A 24,077-nucleotide genomic window follows, 5' to 3' on the forward strand; every position below is an offset into this window, starting at 1 on the left:
TTTATCAAATTTTCTAGCGGCTCTGTAGGTCTCAATAATAGTCCGATCAACGCGTAATTTTAAATAAGGTAAGAGTATATCACAAAGGAGAAGCTTGCAATTTGAGATGGCGATCGGATAATATTTAGAGGGTTAAATGGACCAAAACTTTTGGGTGAAAATTGTGAAAATTTTTAATATACAGCTTATATCTTAATTCCTTGAAGTGACATTCCGGACAAGTGAGATATACTTGAAAGTGGAACGCTTGGCCTTTCAATTGATGCCAATGATCAGATAACAGAGTTACAGCCTAATATATTCCGTTATTTGTTTGTAGTGTAATAATAAACTCGCTAGAAGTCGCAATTATACATCAATAGTCACGAAATTTTGCACCGGGTAAGAGTGTAGGTCGAAAAAGATGGTGTAGGCATTTTTTCTACCATTACTTTTGTATGAAAAATATAAAAATTTTATTTTTGGTCGATATTTTAATTCCTATGGGAAAAAACTACTGACCTTTCCTCTGATGTAAATTGCAATAAAGTGTTTCCTAGATAACGGGCCTACTGCCTAATATATAATGGGTTCTGTGTAGAGAACCACATTTTTATCCCATGCTACATATTGTCGCTCCATACGTTTATGTAACACCACGAAATATTCGTCCTAGACCCCTTATTTGGTATGCCAAAATTCATATCTCGACGAAAGAAAGCGATTTAGCGATGTGTGTCCGTCCAAAAAAAAAATTGTAAACAAGCTTAAGGCCGCAATTATGGACCGATTGTAACGAATTTTTTAAGGAGGTTGAGTTCGGGCCAGAATAGAAATGATTAGTTTTTGGTGATGGTCGTGAAATGTTCAGGGGATGAAATGGACAAAAAACAAAATTTTAACCAATTTTGTAGCGGCTCTGTAGGTCAAAATAATAACCCGCAAAATTTTAAACAAAGTTTGAGTTTATGATGAAGGAGAAGCGTAGAAACCAACGTGAAGATCAGATAATACTTAGCGGGTGAAATGGACTGAAACTTTTGCGTGAAATTGGTAAAAATTTCAATAACGTAGCGGTTAAACAACGGAAGTAGTTGTAATACATAAGTGGGTTCCATTACATTTTAGTTTGTGTGAACTAAATTTTCCTTTCCTGCTACAAAAATGTATTTGTCATGCTAGATAACTTTTTGGTTTTGGTTATAAGTATTATACACTAGCAAAATGCCCGCTACTTCGTATGCGGAAAGGATTTAAAAAAACAAATAAACAATATATAATATGGAAATGGCAATCACTGAAAATTTTGTTGCACTAATACCAATTTTAATCAATATTTATTTTTATTTTTATTATCAATCGTATCTCACCAATACTCACCCTAACTCCAAAAAATACAGATTCCAACACTGTCCCTATACCCAAAAACAAAGTGAGTACCATTAAGTACTTTTCGTATACTTATGGTACGTATTTCGACGACATATCTCAACCATACACTGACGTTAATACAAAATAATTACAGTAATCGTAATTTCAAATCTCAAGATTCCAGCTGTATCATTTCGTACTCTTCGTACCCATAAGTAATATTTTCCAAAACTACCTCAATCCTTCACTCTAACAGCAATTTTAATTCAAAATTTCAGGATTCCAGCTCTATCTAACGGACAAATTGTGCCAAATTTAGAACAATTTAGAAATTTCGTACCCGTAAATACGAATTTTCAAAACTTCCTTAATGCAACAGGGCTACAATAATCATAATTTCATATTGCAGGATTCCACCGCTATCCGTTCACCTAGATCCAAATTGTACTAAATTTAGTATCATTTAGTACTTTTCGTACCTATAAGTATGATTTTTCAAAACTACCGGAATCCTACTCTTCGACTGGATTCCAGCTCCAGTAATTCATCCAAATCTAAATTGCACAAAATTTAGTACCATTCAGTACTTTTCGTACCCATAAGTACGAATTTCCGATACTACCTGGATCCTACACTTATACAGTAATATTAATTCCAAATTTCAGGATTCCAGCTCTATCCGTTCACCCAAATCCATATTGTAACATATTTAGTAACATTTAGAAATTCTCGTATCCATACGAACGACTTTTCCTCAATCCTTCACTACAACAGTAATCTTAATTCCTAATTCCAACTCTATCCGTTTACTAAAATCCAAATTGTACCAAATTTAGTGATTTCCGTACCCATAAGCACGAATTTCCAAATCTACCTCAATTCTACAGTAGTACGTACTCATAAATACGAACTTCCAAAACCATTTCCTTATTTCTACGTCACTTCCCAACCTTGATTCCCATACCAAATTTGAAGATTGTAGCTATATCCGTTTAAAATGTACAATTAGTACCAAATTTAGAAACTTTTAGTACTTTTTGTACATTTATCGGTCGAATTTCAAAAAACCCTTTTGTACATCTCTATAACTCTCCATCAGTGACCCCTCGTTCAAAATTTCAGAATTTAGCACCCTTTAGTACTTTTCGTACCTTTCTAGAACGAATTTGCAAAAACTCCTTTACACAAAGCAAATTGTACCAAATTCTGTACCATTTAGTACTTTTCATAGTACGTATTTCCAAAGTCATCTATCTGCATATATTAACCCCACAAACAAACAGTGGCTCTAAGAACAAATTGTAGAATTCCAGCTCAAATGTAGAACGATTTAGTACTTTTCGTATATTTATGGTATACACGTATTTCTTAAACCACCTCCATATACCAACGTTACACACCAACACTCTCCCTGACTCCAATAACAAATTGAGTGTAATTTCGTAATTTTCGTATACATATGGTACGTATTTCGACAACCACAAATATCAAACCTACACTGACATTAATACCAAATAATAACAGTAATATTAATTTCCGTTCGTCCAATAAAAATTTACCAAACTTAGTACCATTAAGTACTCTTCGTACCCTTCACTTCAACAGTAACCGTAATTCCAAATAACAGGAATCCAGCGCTATCCGTGCACTCAAATCCAAATTGTACCATTTAGTACAATTTGGTACATATCGTACCCATAAGTACGAATTTCAAAAACTACCTCATCTCCAAATTGTACCAAAGGTAGTACCACTTAGTACTTTTCGTACACATAACTACGAATTTCCAAAACTACCTCAGTCCTACACTCCAACAGTAATCCAAATTTTAAATTTCAGGACTCAAGCGCTATCCGTCGCCCAAATACAAATTGTATCAATTTTAGTACCATTTAGAACTTTTCATATCCATAAGTATGAATTTCCAAAACTATCTTAGTCTTACACTCCAATAGTAATATCAATTCCTAATTTCAGGATTCCAGCTCTATCCGTCCACCCAAATCCAAATTGTACTAAATTTAGTACAATTTAGTACTTTCGTACTATGAGTTTCCAAAACCCCTTTGTTACAGTTTTCGTTCATCCAAATCCCCATTGTACAAAATTTAGTACTTTTCATACACATAAGTACGAAATTCCAAAATTTCCCCAATCTTACACTCCAACAGTGATCTCAATTCCAAATTTCAGGATTCCAGCTCTGTCCGTTCACCTAAATCCCTATTGTACCAAATTTAGTACCATTTAGTACTTTTCGTACAAATAAGTACGAATTTCCAAAACTTCCCCCATATCTCAATCCTACACTTCAACAGTAATCTTAATTTCAAATTTCAGGTTTCCAGCTCTGTACGTTAACCCAAATCCAAACTGTACTAAATTTAGTACCATTCAGTACTTTTCGTACCCATAAGTATGAACTTTCAAAACTACCTCAATCCTACACTCCACCAGTAATCTCAATTCTAAATTCCGAGATTCCAGCTCTATACGTTCACCCAAATCCAAATTGTACTAAATTTAGTACAATTTAATACTTTTCTTACACATGATTACGAATTTTCCAAACCATTTCCTTTTAGAAGCACCACTTCCCAACCTTGATTTCCATACCAAATTCCATGATTCTAACTGTATCCGTTCAAAATATATAATTGGTACTAAATTTTGTAAATTTTAGTACTTTTCGTACACTTTGAGCTTGAATTTACAAAAACCCTTTAGTACATCTTTCTAACTCTCCATCAGTTACCCTCATTCCAAATTTCAGAATTTTAGCTGTTCCCGTTTGCCTAATACAAAGGGTACCATATTTAGTACCTTTTAGTACTTTTCGTACCCTTCTAGGTCGAATTTCCAAAAACCCAGCCTTATCTCACCCCTACACACCAACAGCAACCTACAGTAAAAATTTCAGCTTTCTAGCTTCAGCCGTTTCGTCTGGGTGATGATATGTCAGTCACTCACTCACTCACTCACTCATCACTAAGCTCTTTTATATATATAGATTACATCTCTGATTTTTGATAATTAAATTTTCACAATCATTGAAAAGAAGTTCCGTGGAGAGTGATTGTCCAGGGATAGTGGTATAGGGTATCCCATGGTCGGCTCCGTCCGACTATAGACTTTTCGTACTTGTTTTTTTTTTTATAAATTTGTTGAATGAGGAGTTAGAAGGCAAGAAATGAAAATGTAACTTATATCCATACATATGTGTATGCTTCAACTAAGAGCGTTATGTAGCAGTATGATGCATTTATAATAATTAATTGTCTATGTATGTATCAATATACATTTAAATTAAGGAGGCTATACGACACCATATACATACACATGTGTATAAATATAGGAGCTCGTGTGCAGAACTATTAAAGTGTAAAATTGTGTTAGTTTCGTAATGGTCAACCAAAGGCAAACGAATCTGTATGTTACTACACCGCGATTAAAACCAACAGGGAACAGTGACAACCATATACACATTACACGTTTCTCAGACGTGAGATGCCACATTCTTCAGAATATTCGTTAATGTTTGGACATCTGAAATTTCACGAATTTTAAAAGTATATTGAAGCAAATCAGATTTTATGAATTGATTTTCAAGCCTTTGTACATTTTTCTTTATTAACTCCAACATTTCTATATTTTGTTCTTACACCTTCCACCATAGTATGGAATGTATATTAAGCGTATCAATAACATGATAAAGAATTTTTTGGAATACTAGTCTGCAAAGTTTATAAGTGAATTTGATTTATTCACTCACTCTACCGTCTTTACTCAACGAAAAGCGAAGAAAAAATACCAACATTTTTCCCCCTTCGCTTGCTACGAAAGGCACGAAACTCATGTTTACCCGCATACACACCACTATTTATTATAAAACAGCATTCCGCAGCCGCGAGAGCCCTGCTGTTACTCTATTTGACAAAAATCGTCTCTCCACCCATAATAAATATGTTCCAACATAAATACTATGTTGGTACCCAAACAAATAAAATTGAGATATGTTACAAAATGTTGCAAACATATATTTGTTTGGACACAAACAAATTATGTTTAGATCCAAACATATATTTGTTTGCCAACAGGCCCAAACAAATAATTGTTTGGATCCAAACATATTTCTAACATATGTTTGTCTGCGTGTATAAACAAACTATATTTTAAATGGAATGCAGATTCCGTTGTACTAAAATTTATTTTAATTACCAATATTTCATTGATTTAATTAATTTTAGTACTGTACTCTGCAGTTAGAATTACAGAAAAAAAAACTGACGTATCGCACCCTACACAGCTACTCATATTGTTAATTTTGAATTTCTAAAACTACACAAAAATTCAAACTACAACCTTCACTCCCTATTTCCGTTATTTTCAAGGTTGTGGCCACAATATTCCACCGAAATGGTTGAAATTTGACATTTGGTCTTCATTTGGGGTACTAAACGTTCCATATGAAATTTGTCGGTATAGGTACACGCCTTAGTAGAAGGTACCACCCAATTTTCGATATATTGAAGTTTTTAACCTCTTTATAACACCGAAATGGCTGAATTTTGATAATTAGTCTTCGTTGGGAGTATACAACTTTCTACCAGAAATTTGTAGGTATAGATCCACGCCTTCATATAGCCCTCATAGAACGATACCTCCCGATTTGCGGTATTTTGAAAGTTGTTGGAGGTAAAAGCCTTTCTGAATGAAATTCGTCGGTATAGGTCCACGTTTCAATATAGTATCTCTCGATTTTCGTAATTCTGAAGGTTGTGATGTCAATATCCCACCGTAAGACTGAAAATTGTTATTTATTCTTCTATTGGGTTATCAAATATTAGAAACGTGCCTCTTGATTTTCGGTATTTTGAAACATCGGAAATTTGGTATTTAGTCTTATTTGAGCGCAAAAACTTTCCGCCAGACGTTTGGTATAGCCCAAAGGAACGGTACCTACCAAATTTCGGTATTTGGAAGGTTAGCTACATTGTTTTACGGAACTTTCTGAAATTTGGTATGTAGTCTTCTTCATAAACGAAAGGAAACTAATTGTTCAATTTTGCTTCAATACAACTCGTGGTGGAGGGTATAACAAGTTCGGCCTGGCCGAACTTACTGTCGTTCTTGCTTGTTCCTGTTATGTCGGTACATATGTCTTTTATATATATGTATATGTATTTATTTATTGATTTCTTTCAAAATTCATTTGTGATACAAATCCTTAAGGCCAATAAATGTATCAACTAACAATAAATAATATAGCCTTAGGTTAATGTATTTACAATCACCAAAGTTAAATATATTTGATATAAAAAAGCAAAAATCAGGCTCCCAAACCATAAAAAGTATGTATGTACATATTGCCCATTTACTCAAGTAGTGACACATTTCAAAAAATCCAGTTTCGAGAAAAACGCGTTTTAAGTTCGCGATTGTAATTAGAATTCTTAACTTAAAAAGATTGTTACACAAAAACTAAAAAAACAACTTGGACCATATTTTGCAAACAGCTAGCCAGATATCAGTGCCAAATTTCTGTGCAAGATCAAGCATGACTTGAATTGTTTTAGTGCGTCATAAACTCAAAAAACTGTTGGGTTGAATTGTGCGAAGCTCGTAGTAAATGAGCTGTAACTCGTTGAGTTTTTGAGATACCAGCATGAAAATGTTGCAGAAGATAAATTAGATATGTAGAACAAAAGGAAATTGCTATCTCAGAAATCGCATTTTTTGAGTACGCCACTCTTTGAGTAAATGAGCGATATGTATATAAATACTTTGAGATAAATTCTTTGCACTATAGGCCCAATGGCAGGTTTCTGAGGCAAAAAGTCTATTTTTGAAGTCATATATTTGGATAAAATAGTAAAGGGATTAGATTCTTAACACTTTGAGCCACTTAGAAACAAAATCATTTCAACCTGGCAACGCTTCATGACCACATACCGGGCTCTCAAAGATATTCAATTCCATTGTAAAATTTTATAAAAATCTATCAAACGAAGAACAAATTTGTTTCGCTCGACAATTAAAAACCGCTAACATAATAAACAGTTCTTTTAATTGATAACCCGTGTAAAGGTATGTAAATTAATATTCTGATTAATAATTAAAAAAGTTTGATTTGGTAAGGAATATTTGATGTACTTGTGACCACAATGTGGAAAAGGGTATTATAAGTTTGTTTTGGTAAAAATTCATGTAACACCGCGAAATATTCGTCGGAGACCCCCAATGTGGTATACCATTCTTCATATCTCGACGAGATAAAGCGATTTTGAGATGTGTGTCCGTCCGTCAGTCCGTCCGTCCGTCCGTCCGTCCGTCTGTCCATTATAAATTGTAAACACGCTCCAGGCCGCAATTATGGACCGATCGTCACGAAATTTTGCACGGAGGTCGGGTTCAGATCAGAATAGATCCCTATTCTTATTGGTGATGATCGTGAAATATCTAGCGGGTGAAATGGACCAAAAACATAATATTTATCCAATTTTCTAGCAGCTCTGTAGGTCTCAATAATAGTCCGATCAACGCGTAATTTTAAATAAGGTAAGAGTATATCACAAAGGAGAAGCTTGCAATTTGAGATGGCGATCGGATAATATTTAGAGGGTTAAATGGACCAAAACTTTTGTGTGAGAATTGTGAACAATTCTAATATACAGCTTATATCTTAATTCCTGGAAGTGACATTCCGGACAAGTGAGATATACTTGAAAGTGGAACGCTTGACCAGATACCAGAGTTACAGCCTAATATATCCCGTTATTTGTTTGTAGTGTAATAATAAGCTCGCTAGAAGTCGCAATTATACATCAATAGCCACGAAATTTTGCAACGGGTAAGGGTATAGGTCGAAAAAGATGCGTACAATTTTGAATGATGATATGATATTCTTTAGCGGGTGAAATGGACCATTACTTTAGTATGAAAAATATAAAAATTTTATTTTTGGTCGATATTTTAATTCCTTGAGGACATATATATTTCGCAAAGTAGCCTACATATGGAAAAAAAACTACTGACCTTTCCTCTGATGTAAATTGCAATAAAGTGTTTGCTAGATAACGGGCCTACTGCCTAATATATAATGGGTTCTGTGTAGAGAACCAAATTTTTATCCCATGCTACATATTGTCTCTCCAAAAGTTTATGTAACACCACGAAATATTCGTCCTAGACCCCTTATTTGGTATGCCAAAATTAATATCTCGACGAGATAAAGCGATGTGTGTCCGTCCATTAAAAATTGTTAACAAGCTTAAGGCCGCAATTATGGACCGATTGTAACGAATTTTTAAGGAGGTTGGGTTCGGGCAGGAATAGAAATGATTAGTTTTTGGTGATGATCGTGAAATGTTCAGGGGATGAAATGGACCAAAAACTAAATTTTAACCAATTTTGTAGCGGCTCTATAGGTCAAAATAATAACCCGCAAATTTTAAAACAAAGTTTGAGTTTATGATGAAGAAGAAGCGTACAAACCAACGTGAAGATCAGATAATACTTAGCGGGTTAAATGGACTGAAACTTTTGGGTGAAATTGGTAAAAATTTCAATAACGTAGCGGTTAAACAGCGGACGTAGTACTATATAAGTGGGTTTCATTACATTTAACGTGAACTAAATTTTCCTTTCCTGCTACAAAAATGTCTTTGCTTTTGCTAGATAACTTTTTGGTTTTGGTCATAAGTATTATACATTAAATCTTTGATATTTGATGATTAAATTTTCACAATCATTGAAAAGAAGTTCCGTGGAGAGCGATTGTCCAGGGATAGTGGTATAGGGTATCCCATGGTCGGCTCCGTCCGACTATAGACTTTTCTTACTTGTTTTTGTGTAGTTTATATTGTAGTTTATGTGGTTTTGAATTTGGAATAGAACTCTCGGTATTGCGATGTATTCGCTAAACTATATATACATATGTTGTAGAAAGTAATAGTGAGTACTATATGTGTAGAAAATTTTATACCCGTATGGATCCGTGAACTTAGAAAAATACTTGCAGATAGCGTGACACTTAAAAATTTGGATATTTTTTAAGTATTGGGCTTTGCTGGGAGTGGGACTTGTCAATATAGAAAGCATGGAAGTCCTTTATGTTCAAGATCTCTTAATTTAGTAACTGGGACTACAAACACCTACTAAATTTAAACATCTTAACCTGTAACTATAAAGTATTCAAAAATCGGACGCGATCGCGGTATTCTACTTGCAAATCATCAATTAATGATGGAGGTCACAATTACTATTGTATTGTATACCAATACGTCTAATAATCTCTGAGATTTCGCGTTTGGCAAAAACCCGTCGTGGGGAGGTCCCCCGCCCCCATCTACAGTCAAAGTTTTATCAAATTAGGTCCAGCCATTTCAGAGGATTTATATTTCGTACGTCATGCCAGACATGAATAATTTTCTATATATATATATATATATATATATATATATATATATATATATATATATATATATATATATATATAGGAAGTTTTGGAAATATATATATATCTAGATATATATACCTGAACCGATCAGAACCAAAATTTCCGGACGTGATTCTAAATTGAACAGGATTTATCATATCAAATGTTAAAGCGATCGTATGCAAATTGTGACCTTAGTGCGCCTTAAATATATAAATCGGATAAAATCGGTTGAAACATATATAAGAAAGCTATATAAGAAAGCTATTATGTGTACGAAAAGTACTAAATGGTACTAAATTTAGTACAACTTGGATTTGGGTGAACGGATAGAGCTAGAAACCTGAAATTTGGAATTAAGATTACTGACGGAGTATAGGATTGCGATATGGGGGTAGTTTTCGAAATTCGTACTTATGTGTACGACAAGTTCTAAATGGTACTAAATTTTGTACAGCTTGGATTTGGGTGAACGAATAGAGCTGGAAACTTGAAATTTGGAATTAAGATAACTGTTGAAGTGTACGATTGATATATGGGATAGTATTAGTACTTATGTTTATGAAAAGTAATAAATGGCACTAAATTCGGTACAATTTGGATTTGGGTGAACGGATAGAGCTGGAATCCAGCAATTTCGTACTTATGTTTACGAAAAGTACTAAATTTGGTACAACTTGGTTTTGGGTGAAAAGATAAAGCTGGAATCCTGAAATTTGGAATTAAGATTATCTTTGGAGTGTAGGATTAAGGTAATTTTGGAAATTCGTACTTATGGGTACGGAAAGTACTAAATGATACTAAACTAGGTACGAATAGAGCTGAACTCCTACAATATGGAATTAAGATTACTCTTGGACTGTAGGATTGAGGAAGTTTTGGAAATTCGTACTTAGTTGGTACGAAATGTACTTAATGGTACTGAATTAGGATTTGGGTGAACGAATTGAGCTGGAATCCTGAAATTTGGAATTAAGATTATCTTTAGTTCAAATTGGACTTGGGTGAACGGATAAAGCTGGAATCCTGATATTTGAAATTAAGATTACTGTGAGTATAGGTTTGGGGTGATTTTGGAAATTCGTTCCTATTCTGCGAAAAGTACAAAAATACTAAATGGTACTTAATATGGTATAATTTCGATTTTGGTGAAAGCAGAGAGCTAGAATCCTGAAATATGGAACTTAGATTACTGTTGGAGTGTAGGACTGAGATAGTTTTGAAAGTTCGTACTTATGGTTACTAAAAGTACTAAATGGCTCTAAATTTGGTACAATTTAGATTTGAGTGAACAGATAGAGGTGGAATCCTGAAATTCGGAATTAATGTTGCAGATAACTATCTATCTAAATTAAGATTACTGTTGGTGTGTATGTTTCAGGTGGTTTTGGAAATTCGTACTTTCATACGAAAAGTATTGATGGTATTAGAAATAGAGAAGGAATTGGGAAATTTGGTATTATAGCCGCTATTGGTGTGTAGGGTTGAGATATGGATGTTGTTGTGGATATACGTACAATAGGTGTACAAAAATTACTATATGGCACAGAATTTGGTTCAAATTGTTATTATGTAAAGGGGTACAGCTGAAATTGAGAAATTCGGTAATAGTATAGCAGTTGGCGTTTAGAGTGAAGATAGAGAGGATGTTATGTATACAAAAAATACTAAATCGCGATTGGGATATAGTTTTGGATATAAGGAAATAATTTTTGAAATTTATACATATTACAAGTACTAAATTTGGTACCAGTTTGGTGTTGCATGAAAGCATATGGGTGGAATTTCGAATTGTTGTGTTGGTGTCTAAATAAGGATTTTTTAACTGCATACAAATCTTGAAATTAGGCTGAGGGCTGGCTGATTTATTGAGAAATGCGAAATGAACTAAATGATATTAAATTTGACGTTGGGTGTAGCAATGGAGCTGGAATTACATATTTAGTGTGTGAAAAGTACTAAATTGCAATAAATTTGGTATTGGGCTTAGGACTAGAAGTGGAATTCCGATTTATTATTTATTTGTCAGGTTCATTGTTTGAGGTGGTCGTACAATAAGTGTACTAGTAGTATTAAATAATACTAAATATTGAAGCACTGGTATTGAGTAAATCGATAAATGAAATTTGTTATGAGGATCGCTGTGTAGATTGGATCAGAATGTTTATTAAAATCCGCCTTCAAATGTATGAAAGATTTCTACATGTAACAAGTAGAGCTAAAACTGTACAATTTGTGCTAAGGTCCTGGATTTTAAAAATTTCACGAAATGTGTACTATTGTTTTTATGTTAACAGGTTTTGAATAAAAGTTTTCACATTTTGATATCACAAAATTTGGTTGGAAAATGTGGATAAAAAATGTGAATAAAATTTTCAAATATACCATGGACTGGAATTTCAAATGTAGTCCGCTGTTGAAGTGTAGGGGTCTTTTTTGAAATTCGAACAAAACGTGTACGAACAGACTTAAATGAAATTAAATATAACTTCAAATAGGTATTCGTACATTAACATTTTCAGTGTTCACAATATTAAATATTGTTTATTTGTATATTATTCCTTTTCCGCATACGAAGTAGCGGGCATTTTGCTAGTTTGTATATATTTTTCGAAATTTAATTTGGAGGCTAAGATGTAGCATCGGCTGCCTCTTAGTACTAAAAAACCTATAAAATATCGCTAACTTGCGCAAATTGAATACAATTTTTGTCCGCATCCGATATCAATAGCCACCATGAAAACCTACATCGATATACATATATCTATTTCAAGGCGATCAATCAAGAACGTGGATGTAGCATCCCACACTATTTTTTTGGGATAAAATGAAGGTAGCTCCTTTATCATTGAAGTTTTCAAATCTCTGTTTACGCTAAAACGAAGATGCTGTACTAGTTGTTTTATTGCAGTGGAAACGAACCGCAGAAAACGCGATAACATACGCGATATTTTCAAAAACATTTTTAGGTGATTTTTCTACTTTGGAATTTACGTTTTAGTAGATGGATTTTCACGGGGAATGATTTATTGGATCCAGAACGTAAAAAACTAAAATGTGCAATCAAGTTCGAGGAATTCGAATGACAATTGTAAAAATTAGGCCCGAAAAATATGATTTTTAGAAAAATCAGAATCAAATAACTCGGAATCGCGAGTTCTACAATCCTATATACGTTTTTTTGAAAAACCTGTTTGCGGAATGAAATTAGAAGAAAATGTCAAAAAAACACTGTAAATCTGGCTTCAAAATGTCAGCATCATTTAATGGTAGAAGCAGATCAAATTTTGAAAAGTAATACATTAGTGAGATTGTCTTTATTTAGTTTGCTTCTATTTTTACTTACTGAGGCCTCCTTGCTGATGAAGAATATACGTTTTATTGGATCTCAAATGAATTTTTACATGTACGGCATGCCTGTCGTATGATTATTATAAGAAGTAACATCTTAAAATCCATACGCCACCCACACTCTAAAAAAACATTTGATACAAATTTGGTGTTTAAGTCGAGCTTTCATTGCCAAAACAGCTTTTACATTTGATCTTTTTATTTATATGTTTAAGACTTTGTCTTTTTGGGCTATAAGGTCTTTGTTTTTCAATGAAAATAAGACTATTTATTTCATTTTTCTACCCGACGTTTCGTTGGGATTTTCCAACATCTTCAGGGATAATTTTTATTTCAATAAATAATCTTTCGTCAGTTTTACATTTATGGTTGTCAAGTTGGGGGGTTTTTGTAAAAATAAAATATCACAATAATTAAACTAAACTAGTGTATAAATGCAAAAATAAATAAAAATTAATGTAAAAATCACAGTTTTCTTAATACTAGCTATCACAGTGTTTGAATACGAATCTTTTGTTAGACTCCGAATCCGGTCCAGTTTGTTTTCTAACGGCTCCGATTACGGAGTCGTCCCTTACACCACTCAAATGAAAAGAATATACATATACGATTCTTCAAAAATTTCACCCGTATATGCTAATCTGTTGGGTTTTCCGATTCAATAAATAAGTTAACGACGTTGACCGGTGGAACGGGACAGGTTTTCAAAAATCCCGGGATTCATTAACTCGGGTTTTCGGGGCAATTTCAGGACTGCAGGATTGTCCGGACTTGTCAATAAAGGAGTTTTTTTGTGATGCAAAAAAACTAAATTTGCAAAGAAAAATTAAATATATTGAAACAAATTAAAAAAAAAGAAAATAGTATTGTGAAAAACACAGGACAGGACTGTTAGGACTGAAAACGTTACACATGATCTTAAGATGTTAATTTTTTCCTAACCCTGAAACCCATCACCGAACTTTATATGGGTTTCAACAGAATATTTTAATTCACTTTGCGACGGGGTTATAATTCGGAAAGCTTATGAATGGTATTTCCAACGACCTGCATTAAAGGATGACTTAATTGTGAGTAGCATTTAAAAAAAGTAATTTCAAAAATCCCTGATTTCGGAATAAATAAATCCGTGGATTCGGGATTTTAGTTCTGCCGAAAAAAGCCCGGTTTTCGGGATTCGGGACCGCCATCCCCAGTCGCAACTTATTATGAGAAAAACATTTACATTTTCAAAATACATATATCATATTATAGGGGGAATAGGTGTGTGTGTTGTACACGGACTAAAAAACATATTGTAGCAAAATTCTCTACAACATTTTCTTCAGTCCCATTTCGATAGGACTTGCCGTTTCCAAGCAAAATCCTGAAAACCGAAAAAACCTTTAAATGTGAACTTTGACCTCTATTTGTTTAAAAATCTCCCTAGTGATTTTTATTATTTTGGATTTTTCTATCCTATGAACATTGCTGATATACATGCAACAAAAAGCGAAAAAATGATAAAAGAAATTTGACCTTGACGTTTTGACCCTGAAGATGAAGATGGGTGGATTGTATGTGTTCACTAGGGTTGTGAATTTTTTACAACCTCATATCCCTCTATCATAGCGTGATGAGTTTTGCTATAAGATTACATAAAATCTTAATTATAAGGTGATTCGGTGAAAAAACCTCACGCACAAAATGATTTTAAAATTTGAATTTATCAAAATGATTGGCAATTTTTTGAAGTTACTGTAAGCAGATATAGAATAAAAATAAACTTTGGAGCCACATAAGATAATTAAACTGACATAACATTTATTTCTCACTAATTTTCTTCAATTCTGAGAATCGTAAAAATGTCGTAAACGCTTTTATTCAAAAATATAATTTTTAACAAAAAACAAAAAAATGAAAAAAAAAAATTCAAAGTGGTTTGTTTATTACCTTTTTCAATATTTGAATGGAATAAAAGTTATTATAGTTATTAGTAGGCTTATAATTATTAATTTGTGCAACAAAAAAATAATTTAAAAAAAATATATATTTTTCATATCATTTTTTTTTTCAAAAAATCATTTTTTTAAAATAGATTTGTGCGTGAACTTTTTTATATTTCAATGGAATAAACGGTAGCGTAGTGATTAATAGGCAAAAGTTCATACACTCCGGCTACAGGAAATCATTTTTGAGAAAAAATGTCAAAAGTCATAATAGTCATAGTGTTCACAGTTTTAGTTCTATATTACAAAAGCAACAACTTCAGGTAAAGATAGTATAATATTTTCATTTATATTTTTTTTTTCAAAAATATTCAATCTGGTAACCTCTTTTTCGCAAACATCTGTAGTTGTTTTTTTTTTTTTGAGTAGTAGCGTTGTTTGTTTAACGAATGACATATTTCAACATAGTAACTTGTCGCCCAGTTTCCTTGCAATTTGTGGTCGGCCTTACTCTGTGGAATTGAGTTCGGATGTAAAGTGTCGTGGTAGGTGAACACTTAGACCAAATAAGGATCACACCAAACATTTTAGATAAAACGTGTTCTAGGCACGATACGTAACGGAATGTTTGTACACATAAACAAGTGTCTATTTTTGCAAATAAACAACAACAACACAAAAGGTGGTCTTGCGTTGTATATCAAGCCCGAAAAGAACGAACACCATCCAACCAACCAGCATCAGCCATGATAACGACACGTCGAAAATAGTGGACCTTACTGGCAAAAATAAACACTTTGTCGCCACTTTTATGGAGTTGGTTTTCCTTTTCGGTTAGTAGTCTTCTTTTTTGGGCAGAAATAATATCTGAGTCAGGGTGTATGTAAGTAAGTGTGTTGGTGCGTACAAAACCAACAAATTACAACATTTATTTCCAAGATGAATGGCTCGACAATTTATGTGTGTACGTTCGTATGTCTTTTTTGTCTCACCAACAAATTTTTGTGGTTCCATTACGAACAAAATAGAAAAAAATAAACGCAGTAAGTACAGCCGCAATGTTCGTGTTACCGTTGCTGTAGTTCTCAATGCGAAAGAAAACGTATCAAAAGTAGCGACGAGAAGATATGTCCATACATAAAGAGTGAACAGAAATAAAATAAATGAGCGACATACAATTAAAAAAGTCAACAAAATACTGAAAATGCCTTTTGCGTTGCCAGTTCCCTATAGTCATTTTTCGGGGGGTTTCAGTTCTTTGTTAAAAAAATGGGATATACGTTTTAAGCCAATATGTAATCATTTATCAACAGCTATACGTAAAGTTATGCACATCATTGGAAGGACTTTAGTGACTGTGTAAACTTGTGCTCGAGATATAAAATATTGAGAATTCCAAAACGAACAGAGTGACATTTGCTAAGATGTATAACTTTTAAAAGAATTTTTTTTACCAAAAAGAGGCGCAGACAAACAAACTGACATACGAATAACCTTCAACATCATTCATGTTGTGGTTGGCGTATATGTTCTGTTAAACAGAAATATAGTTTGCAGTATAAAGCGGAGCAGCAGGTGACGTGCGGTGTCTAGACCCTCAGTAATATGATATTGGGGGAGGTAGCACCTTGACTAAAAATCATGAAATTTAAAATGTTGTGTAGTGTTATGTAACGCTATTTTAAAGATTTGCAGTTGATTTTTTGTTAATTATTGAGACAAAGTATATAAAATCAATAGAGATACATTTTTGAAATGCAGACCACGTTCGGCATGGTTTCGGTATTTTGAAGTTATTAACATATATGTTCACATTGTGGTATATCCCAGAATTTTCCACATTCCCTCTTAATTGGAAGTTTTTTTTTTCTAATTTTCACAGACAATTGTCGTTTTTTTCGCTCAGGATTTCGGAGTCGGAGTCTGTGTCGAAAAAAATAACTCGGCTTTATAGAAATAAAACATTAAATTTGGCGCAAGAACATTTTTTAAATCATTGTTTATTTTAAAAGAAAGGTATAAGAAAACATATATGCAAACAGTATATTATACTAAGTTAAAGGACAATTCACAGGATTTTTACTATCCTCTAAAGTGTAGTCTATTCCATCCCTATTTTGTTGATCCAATTCATTTTTTACAATTTTACAAACAAAAGTAAAGTTCTATGACAATCGGATTAAGATTGGACATTTAACCTCTTTCGTTAAAAGTCTTACTAGTCTTCTCACAATGGTCTATTGGTATTCTCATCTTGTTTTTAATGAGAAGTCAACCTTGTCTTCTATTAAAGACATTGTGGTCTCTATGGGAAATCTGTGACACAAAATTGAAGTTAAGATCTGGGGGAGGAAAAATTCCTTTTCAGAATAATAGCCCCAATTGAGAACCCCAAAGTATCCCATAGCTAAATTTCTGAGTTATGACATAATGAATTTTTTGATTGACCCTCATCAATCATTGGGAAAATAGCTTTATATCTCTGGTTGGAGATACTGTTTCATCATTTTGAGATGACATGTATTTAGTTAAATAAAATGAAGAACCTTTCTTTCAAATATGCTGTCCTTTTAGCTCAGTTCCTTTCATGTCCTTTTTGTTCTGGAACTCAAAAAGTAAAACAAAATGAAATTTTCTACAAAAATGTTCCACCGAAAATTATATGTAGGTTTCCCATATCCAAGATATCGATATTGTCACGTTTTCATTGTCATTTATCAGTTTTACCCGTTACTTTCTCAAAACAAAAACGTATGTTTATGTATTTCGGCAAATTTCGCATAATCTTTTAACTATATATGAAATTCGGATGGTCACGCTTCTGAATTAGGGCATCATAAATTCGTTTTTGGTCAACGACAGATTCATCCCGCCATAACGCAGTAGTCTGACAAGCGGCGAATCTTTCTTCAAGGATTCATTCTCAATGAGGGCTTTAGATGTAGACATTCAAACAACCGAATCTGTCCGCCAGGAACAGATATAGTTCATGTGTATACGAGTTTTCTACACAATCAGTAGCATATACGAAATTCAATGAAATACATAATCATAGAGTTTTCATGAGAAAGGATCGGGCAAAAGTGATAAAAGACAATGAAAACATGACAATACCGATTTCTTGTCCGAGTGAACTGACCCTACATAAAGTTTTCCTACCAACATTTTTATACCCTCAGCATTAATGCTTACGAGAGTATATGGCGAATAACAAAATTCCTTTACAATTCCATTTGAAAAAAATTAAAAATTTTTTTTGCGAGCACATCTACGATTTTTGGTATAGAGGTAAACGAAAAAAATCCGGTTTCAAATCTACTGGCGTTCACGAAATTGGCCAATGCGCGCAAAAGTTATAGCGGTTTTTATTCTTATATAAAGAAAAAATATTTAAAAATATCTTTTTTGTTGTTATAAGAAAATGTATGCATAAATCGTTAACAGCATTCCATATCTATTCGTGGATGTTTAAAAAGTTATTAAATGTATTATTATTTACGCGGAAAATCAACAAATAATAAAAAAATTTTGAAGTAAATCCAAATTATCCTTTCCCGTACAAACCCTCAAAAAATAAATTAAAAGATATATGCGGAATCTAGACAATGCGTAGAAAAATATGATACCAAATTTATGGAGATTGGGTACATAAATTGCATATTATAGCAACAACAAAAGAGAAAAACTTATTGTTGCAAATATTTTTTGGTTTGATTCTAAAAATTCGAAAAAAATATTTGGGAGTTCTCCAACTATTTTGCTAAAATCCCATAGAATAATGAATGTATACTGTTAAAACTTCATCAAAAAATATGGTTTACAATCGCGAGAGTTTAACTGATTACTGTGATAACTTATATGTGTAGGAAATTAAGAGTAATATTGAAATTACAATCATTCAATTAATATTAAAATTAAAAAGCCCGTTATTCGCGAATTAGTTAAAGTCGGTTGATGCGCATTCGTTTTTGGATACAGCGAATCAATCTCTTTCAAAATTTATGCATATTTCGATGTTTCACTCAGGGGCCATTGTGTGCCGCCAGTTGCATCATACACTGCAAAAAACCTTAAAGTTGGTAAAAGTCGCGCAATGTGCATACGATTTTGATGCGCATCCGGTTTCATCAGCGCCTATCAAAAATACGTCAAAATATAACAATTTTAATTAGATTCTTCAAGAACCGCGGATGTGCCTCCATATTCAATTTTTTGTGAAAGACCCATATTACTCGCGTATCTCTTTTCTTTTATGACACGCGTTTCGCAAATATTATAATCGCAAGTAAAGGATTCCATTTATGTAAAAATTTTTAAAGAAAATCGCGGTTTAGTACGCGGATTTGTCAAAATATATTTTTACTGATTTTCCGATTTTCAAGGTATCTATATCCGCGGTTTTAGTAGATGGACTCTATCACGGAAGGCTTCAATAGAACCGTCGCGTAAAAAAAACTAAATTCACGCGGGTTTCAAAGGAAATGGAATGACAGTTGTAAATTTTACACGCAAAAATAGGTTTTGTAAGAAAATTCACTCATCAAATTTTGGCCTTTCGACTCCAATTACTAGGATGCTGTAAGGAGCACACTCATGAGATATGCATCAAACGACGTAAAATCACGAGTTCTATAATCGTGTTAAGAGTTTGGAATATTATCTTCTTGCGCGTCCGGATTATTAAAAAAATTCAAAAAACCCCGTAATTCCGGCTTCAAAATGTCAGCATCAATTTTAGGTGGATGCAGTGGATATATCGAAAATCATACACTACAATCTTGTTGCCCATGGAGTATTCTGTGATTCTTTCTTTGGGGATATGTCTATAAAATGTAAGGTTAAACCAAAAATCGTATGGGAACATAAAAAAACTTGTTGGCTTCAACCCATTTTTACTCATTTTTCTACATTGATGCCAACACAGATTCCACGAAAATTAATTTTAATGGTCGACATTATGGGATCCCTCCTAAAACACTTCGTTTTAATGAATTGTAGTCATACTTTATAGAATATATTAACAGTTCGCGAATTCTGATAGGGTGAAACTCGGATTCATCAATTGCAAAACATTTTGTTATTCGCCATATACACTTTCACACGGGTAAAATGTGCCTCATCGAAATAATCGTTTAGACCCCAAGTATGCTTGGACGAAATGTGTTTCAGACAATTTGGAGTTGATTTAGCCATGTCCGTCCGTCTGTCTGTCTGGCTGGCTGGAGCACACGATAACTCTCGAACAGATTTGTAGTGGTTGGAGCGCAAGATAACTCTCTAACGGATCTGCCGATTCGGTCCAAAATGTGGCTCTCGTAATATTTTGTGCAAACAAAGTTTAAATTTGAGGATAAGCCATATGGTCACTCCTTCAGGTACCTCCCCCACAAAAGTTCAAACATGTTCGGAAAAATTGTGCGCACAATAACCTTTCATGGGAGAGACCGATTTGTTCCATACTTTACACATCCTAATATATCTACCAGATATAGATCAGGTTCGAATATGGACAATATTTTTTCACGCCTTCGGGTATCTCCCACACAAATTTTTGAGTAAAATTCACTTTAAGACCTGCTCTCGAATCACTTTGAGTTTTGTTGAAGCAACTTGTTGTCGCTGCCTAAATTACGACAGTAAAATTTTTTTCCGGGGCAAGTCCATACTTCTTGACAAAACAGCCCGAAAGTTGTTAAAAACCCCTATGGCACCATATGTAGTGGCTGGAGAGCTGGAACCGAATACTGCGTTCGTCCAAACTTTGGATATTATAATATTTCTTCGAATATTAGATGAAATTCGAAAGTGGTGCTTATAGGTCCACTCCATCCGGTACCTCCGCCACAAAAGTTCGAAAATATTCTCTAAAATGGTAGGCGCGATTTCACATAGACGTAGCAACCAATTTGATCAAAACTTTTGATCTCTAAATATTGTCGAAACTTTGTTTATGTTCAAATTTTGGCCCTATCTGTCTAATCCTTGTGGTACCACAAACGCAAATGTTCAACATTTTTGTATGGTTAAGGGTCTGTTCGAGGATCCTTTGGACATTTTTACCGAAGGTTTTCCTAGTGGCCCTGTTTACAGCGATATTATGTTTTTCGTAGGCTAGTGTGATAAAAAGCCATATCTATAGTTATCCCCGCACATTTTTGAACAGTAATCCTATCCATACTTTTGTCGGTTCATACGCCCCCAAATTTTGAAAACCCTTCTAAAACATAAGCTTTTTTTGAGAAAAAATATTTCAATCCACGCAGGCAAAGCCCGACTGACAATATAAGATTCGGCATAAACAATATTGATGTGTTCGAATGTATTCGAACGAATGTCCTTTCTAAAAATCTAACACATTAGCCTATATAGGCCAAAATATAGGAAAAAGTACAACATTTGTGCACATTTTATTTATTTTTAGTGGTATAGGCATTCGGCATCGACCCGGAGTCGCGAAAAAAAACTCGTCTGGAGTCGGAGTATTGCCAAAAATACCTTGATCAATTAAAATTTTACCCTGATCAAGAATATAGATACTTTACATGGTCTCCGATGAATATTTCGATGCGTTACAAACGGAATGACAAATTTAATTATAACAAGTAAGAGAGGGCTATAGTCGGACGGGGCCGACCGTGTGATACCCTACACCACTAACCCTGGGTACTAATTTTCCACGGAATTTATTTTATATGACTGCAACCTACCTTAGCCGTCAGGCCAGACATACATAAGTTGACATACGTACATGAAAACTAGGCTGGTTTTAACTCAAAGAGAAAAATAGATGTTGGGTTTTTTTTTAGGCGGCACCTCTATAAAATTATTAAAGTTTGAGAACAATTGCAATATGTTAACACGTTCCACTAGGGCTTCAAAGTTTCCTTTGTAATTTGTATGGGGCAAATGGTGAATTGTCACGAAATTGCTTCAATCCTACAATAAATTTTTAAAATCGGCTGCATTTTAATATAAGGGTGTATCATAGGGCCTAAATTACTTAAAATTGGTCAGATATACAATTGGAGCAATATCAAAATATTTTAGGATTCGTTTTCTAGCCACAGCAATGAATTTTCACCTTTGGCCCCATACAAATTACTATGGAAAGTTTGAGACCCCAGTGGCACGTGTTAACAACTTCCATTTGTGATCATACTTAGGATAGACGGATTGCCTGTTAAAACCATACACTTTGTATTAAGAAAAAATATCAAATGATCTTTATAATAGCTTTCGGTGACTTTTACGGAACCGACCAATTCAAAAACGACCAATATTTCGAGGTATTAAATTACTTTTCCCAAAGGGGGCACAAAAACTTCGAGACCGCGAGCATCATTGTAATTTACCTCAATTTAAAAACTGGCAATTCCATATCATGACTTAAAAAATTGTCTATCATGATTGAACAATACAAGGTAAATGTACTTCCTTACAAACAGGCCAAAAAATTAAGGAACCCACTTATATCGTAGACAGTAGTTCCATTATCTACATTGATGTAATTTGCATCAAGGAATTGGCCAAAGATTGGTTTTCAAGTTTCATATTCGTAATTTGCCGGAATATGTCCCACAGAAAAGAAAATATGTTCCAAATTAAATTAGGATATTTTCCCCACATAAGTTGTGGTCAATTTCACCCGCAAAATACTATCTGATCTTTATCCAAAATTATTGAAATCATCCTTGACTATTACCTTGTGCAAAATTTTGAGCTATAACTGCAACCTCTGGCGGGATTATGGTTACAATATACACAATTTAAACTGTGGAATTCCTCCATATACTAGGCAATAACTCAGTTATCTGGTCACGTACATCCGCAAAATTGACACGAATGGAAAGATTAAAAATTCGTATTCCGAATTTGACTTACGGTATATTGCAAGCTTCTTCCTTATTGTAAATCCACACTTTGTTTAAAATTTCGCGCAGATTGGACTTTTACTGTGACCTACAGAGCCGCTACAAAATCCGATAAAACTGTTGTTTTTGGTCCATTTTCCCCTAAATATTTTGGGATCATGACCAAAAACTATAAGGCTCTATTCTGGTCTGAACGCGCCCTCCATGCAACATTTGGTCCATAATTGCGGCCTGTAGCGTGATTAAAATTTTTAATGGACGGACACACATCTCAAAATAGCTTTATCTCGTCGATATATGAATTTTGGTATACCTCATGAGGGGTCTACGACGAATATTTCGCGGTGTTATATGAATTTTCGGAAAAACAAACTTATAATACCCTTTCCACATAGTGTGTAAAGTATAAGTAATTTAATTAACTATAATTACAATTGGTTGAAATTTCAAAAATATGCAAAAATCCGATGTCTAATAATACTTACTTAGGTTAGCGTACTTACTTACTTAGCTGGCCCATTACAGAAAATTTGTTCCATAGACCGAACTAAGAAAAGATCTCCAATTCCCTCTGTTTTTCGCTTCGCTTTCTGGAATACCGCGCCTTTTCATTTCTTCATCCACTTGTATGCTCCATCGAAGCTAAGGTCTGCCGATTCTGCGTGGAGCGCCATGTGGCATGTATTCATACGCCTTTTTAGCGGGTTCATCATCGCTCATTCTTATGATATAGCCTAGCCAACGCAATCGTTGCATCGCGATACGTTTAACTATATTCACAGGCTGTCTCCTTGTCTGAAACCTCTTTTGGTATTGAACTGTTCGGAGAGGTTCTTTCCAATTTTAACTGAGGACCTAGTATCAGTTAAAGTTATCTTACAAAGCCGGATGAGCTTTGCGGGGATACCAAATTCAGACATTGCATGGAATACCTTTGATCTGAGGGGACTGTCGAATGCTGCTTTATAATCTCTTGGGTCTTCTCCAGGATTTGCCGCAGGGTAAATATGTGGTCAATGGTGGACTTGCCAGGTCTAAAGCCACATTGGTATGGTCCAATTATTTCGTTGACCATTGGCTTCAGTCGTTCGAACAATATCCCTGACACTATCTTATAGGCAATAGGGAGAAGACTAATGC

The sequence above is a fragment of the Musca autumnalis genome, unplaced genomic scaffold (genome assembly GCF_047663935.1).
Source record: "Musca autumnalis isolate F117 unplaced genomic scaffold, ASM4766393v1 scaffold_1, whole genome shotgun sequence".
In the NCBI taxonomy this organism is placed as follows: domain Eukaryota; kingdom Metazoa; phylum Arthropoda; class Insecta; order Diptera; family Muscidae; genus Musca; species Musca autumnalis.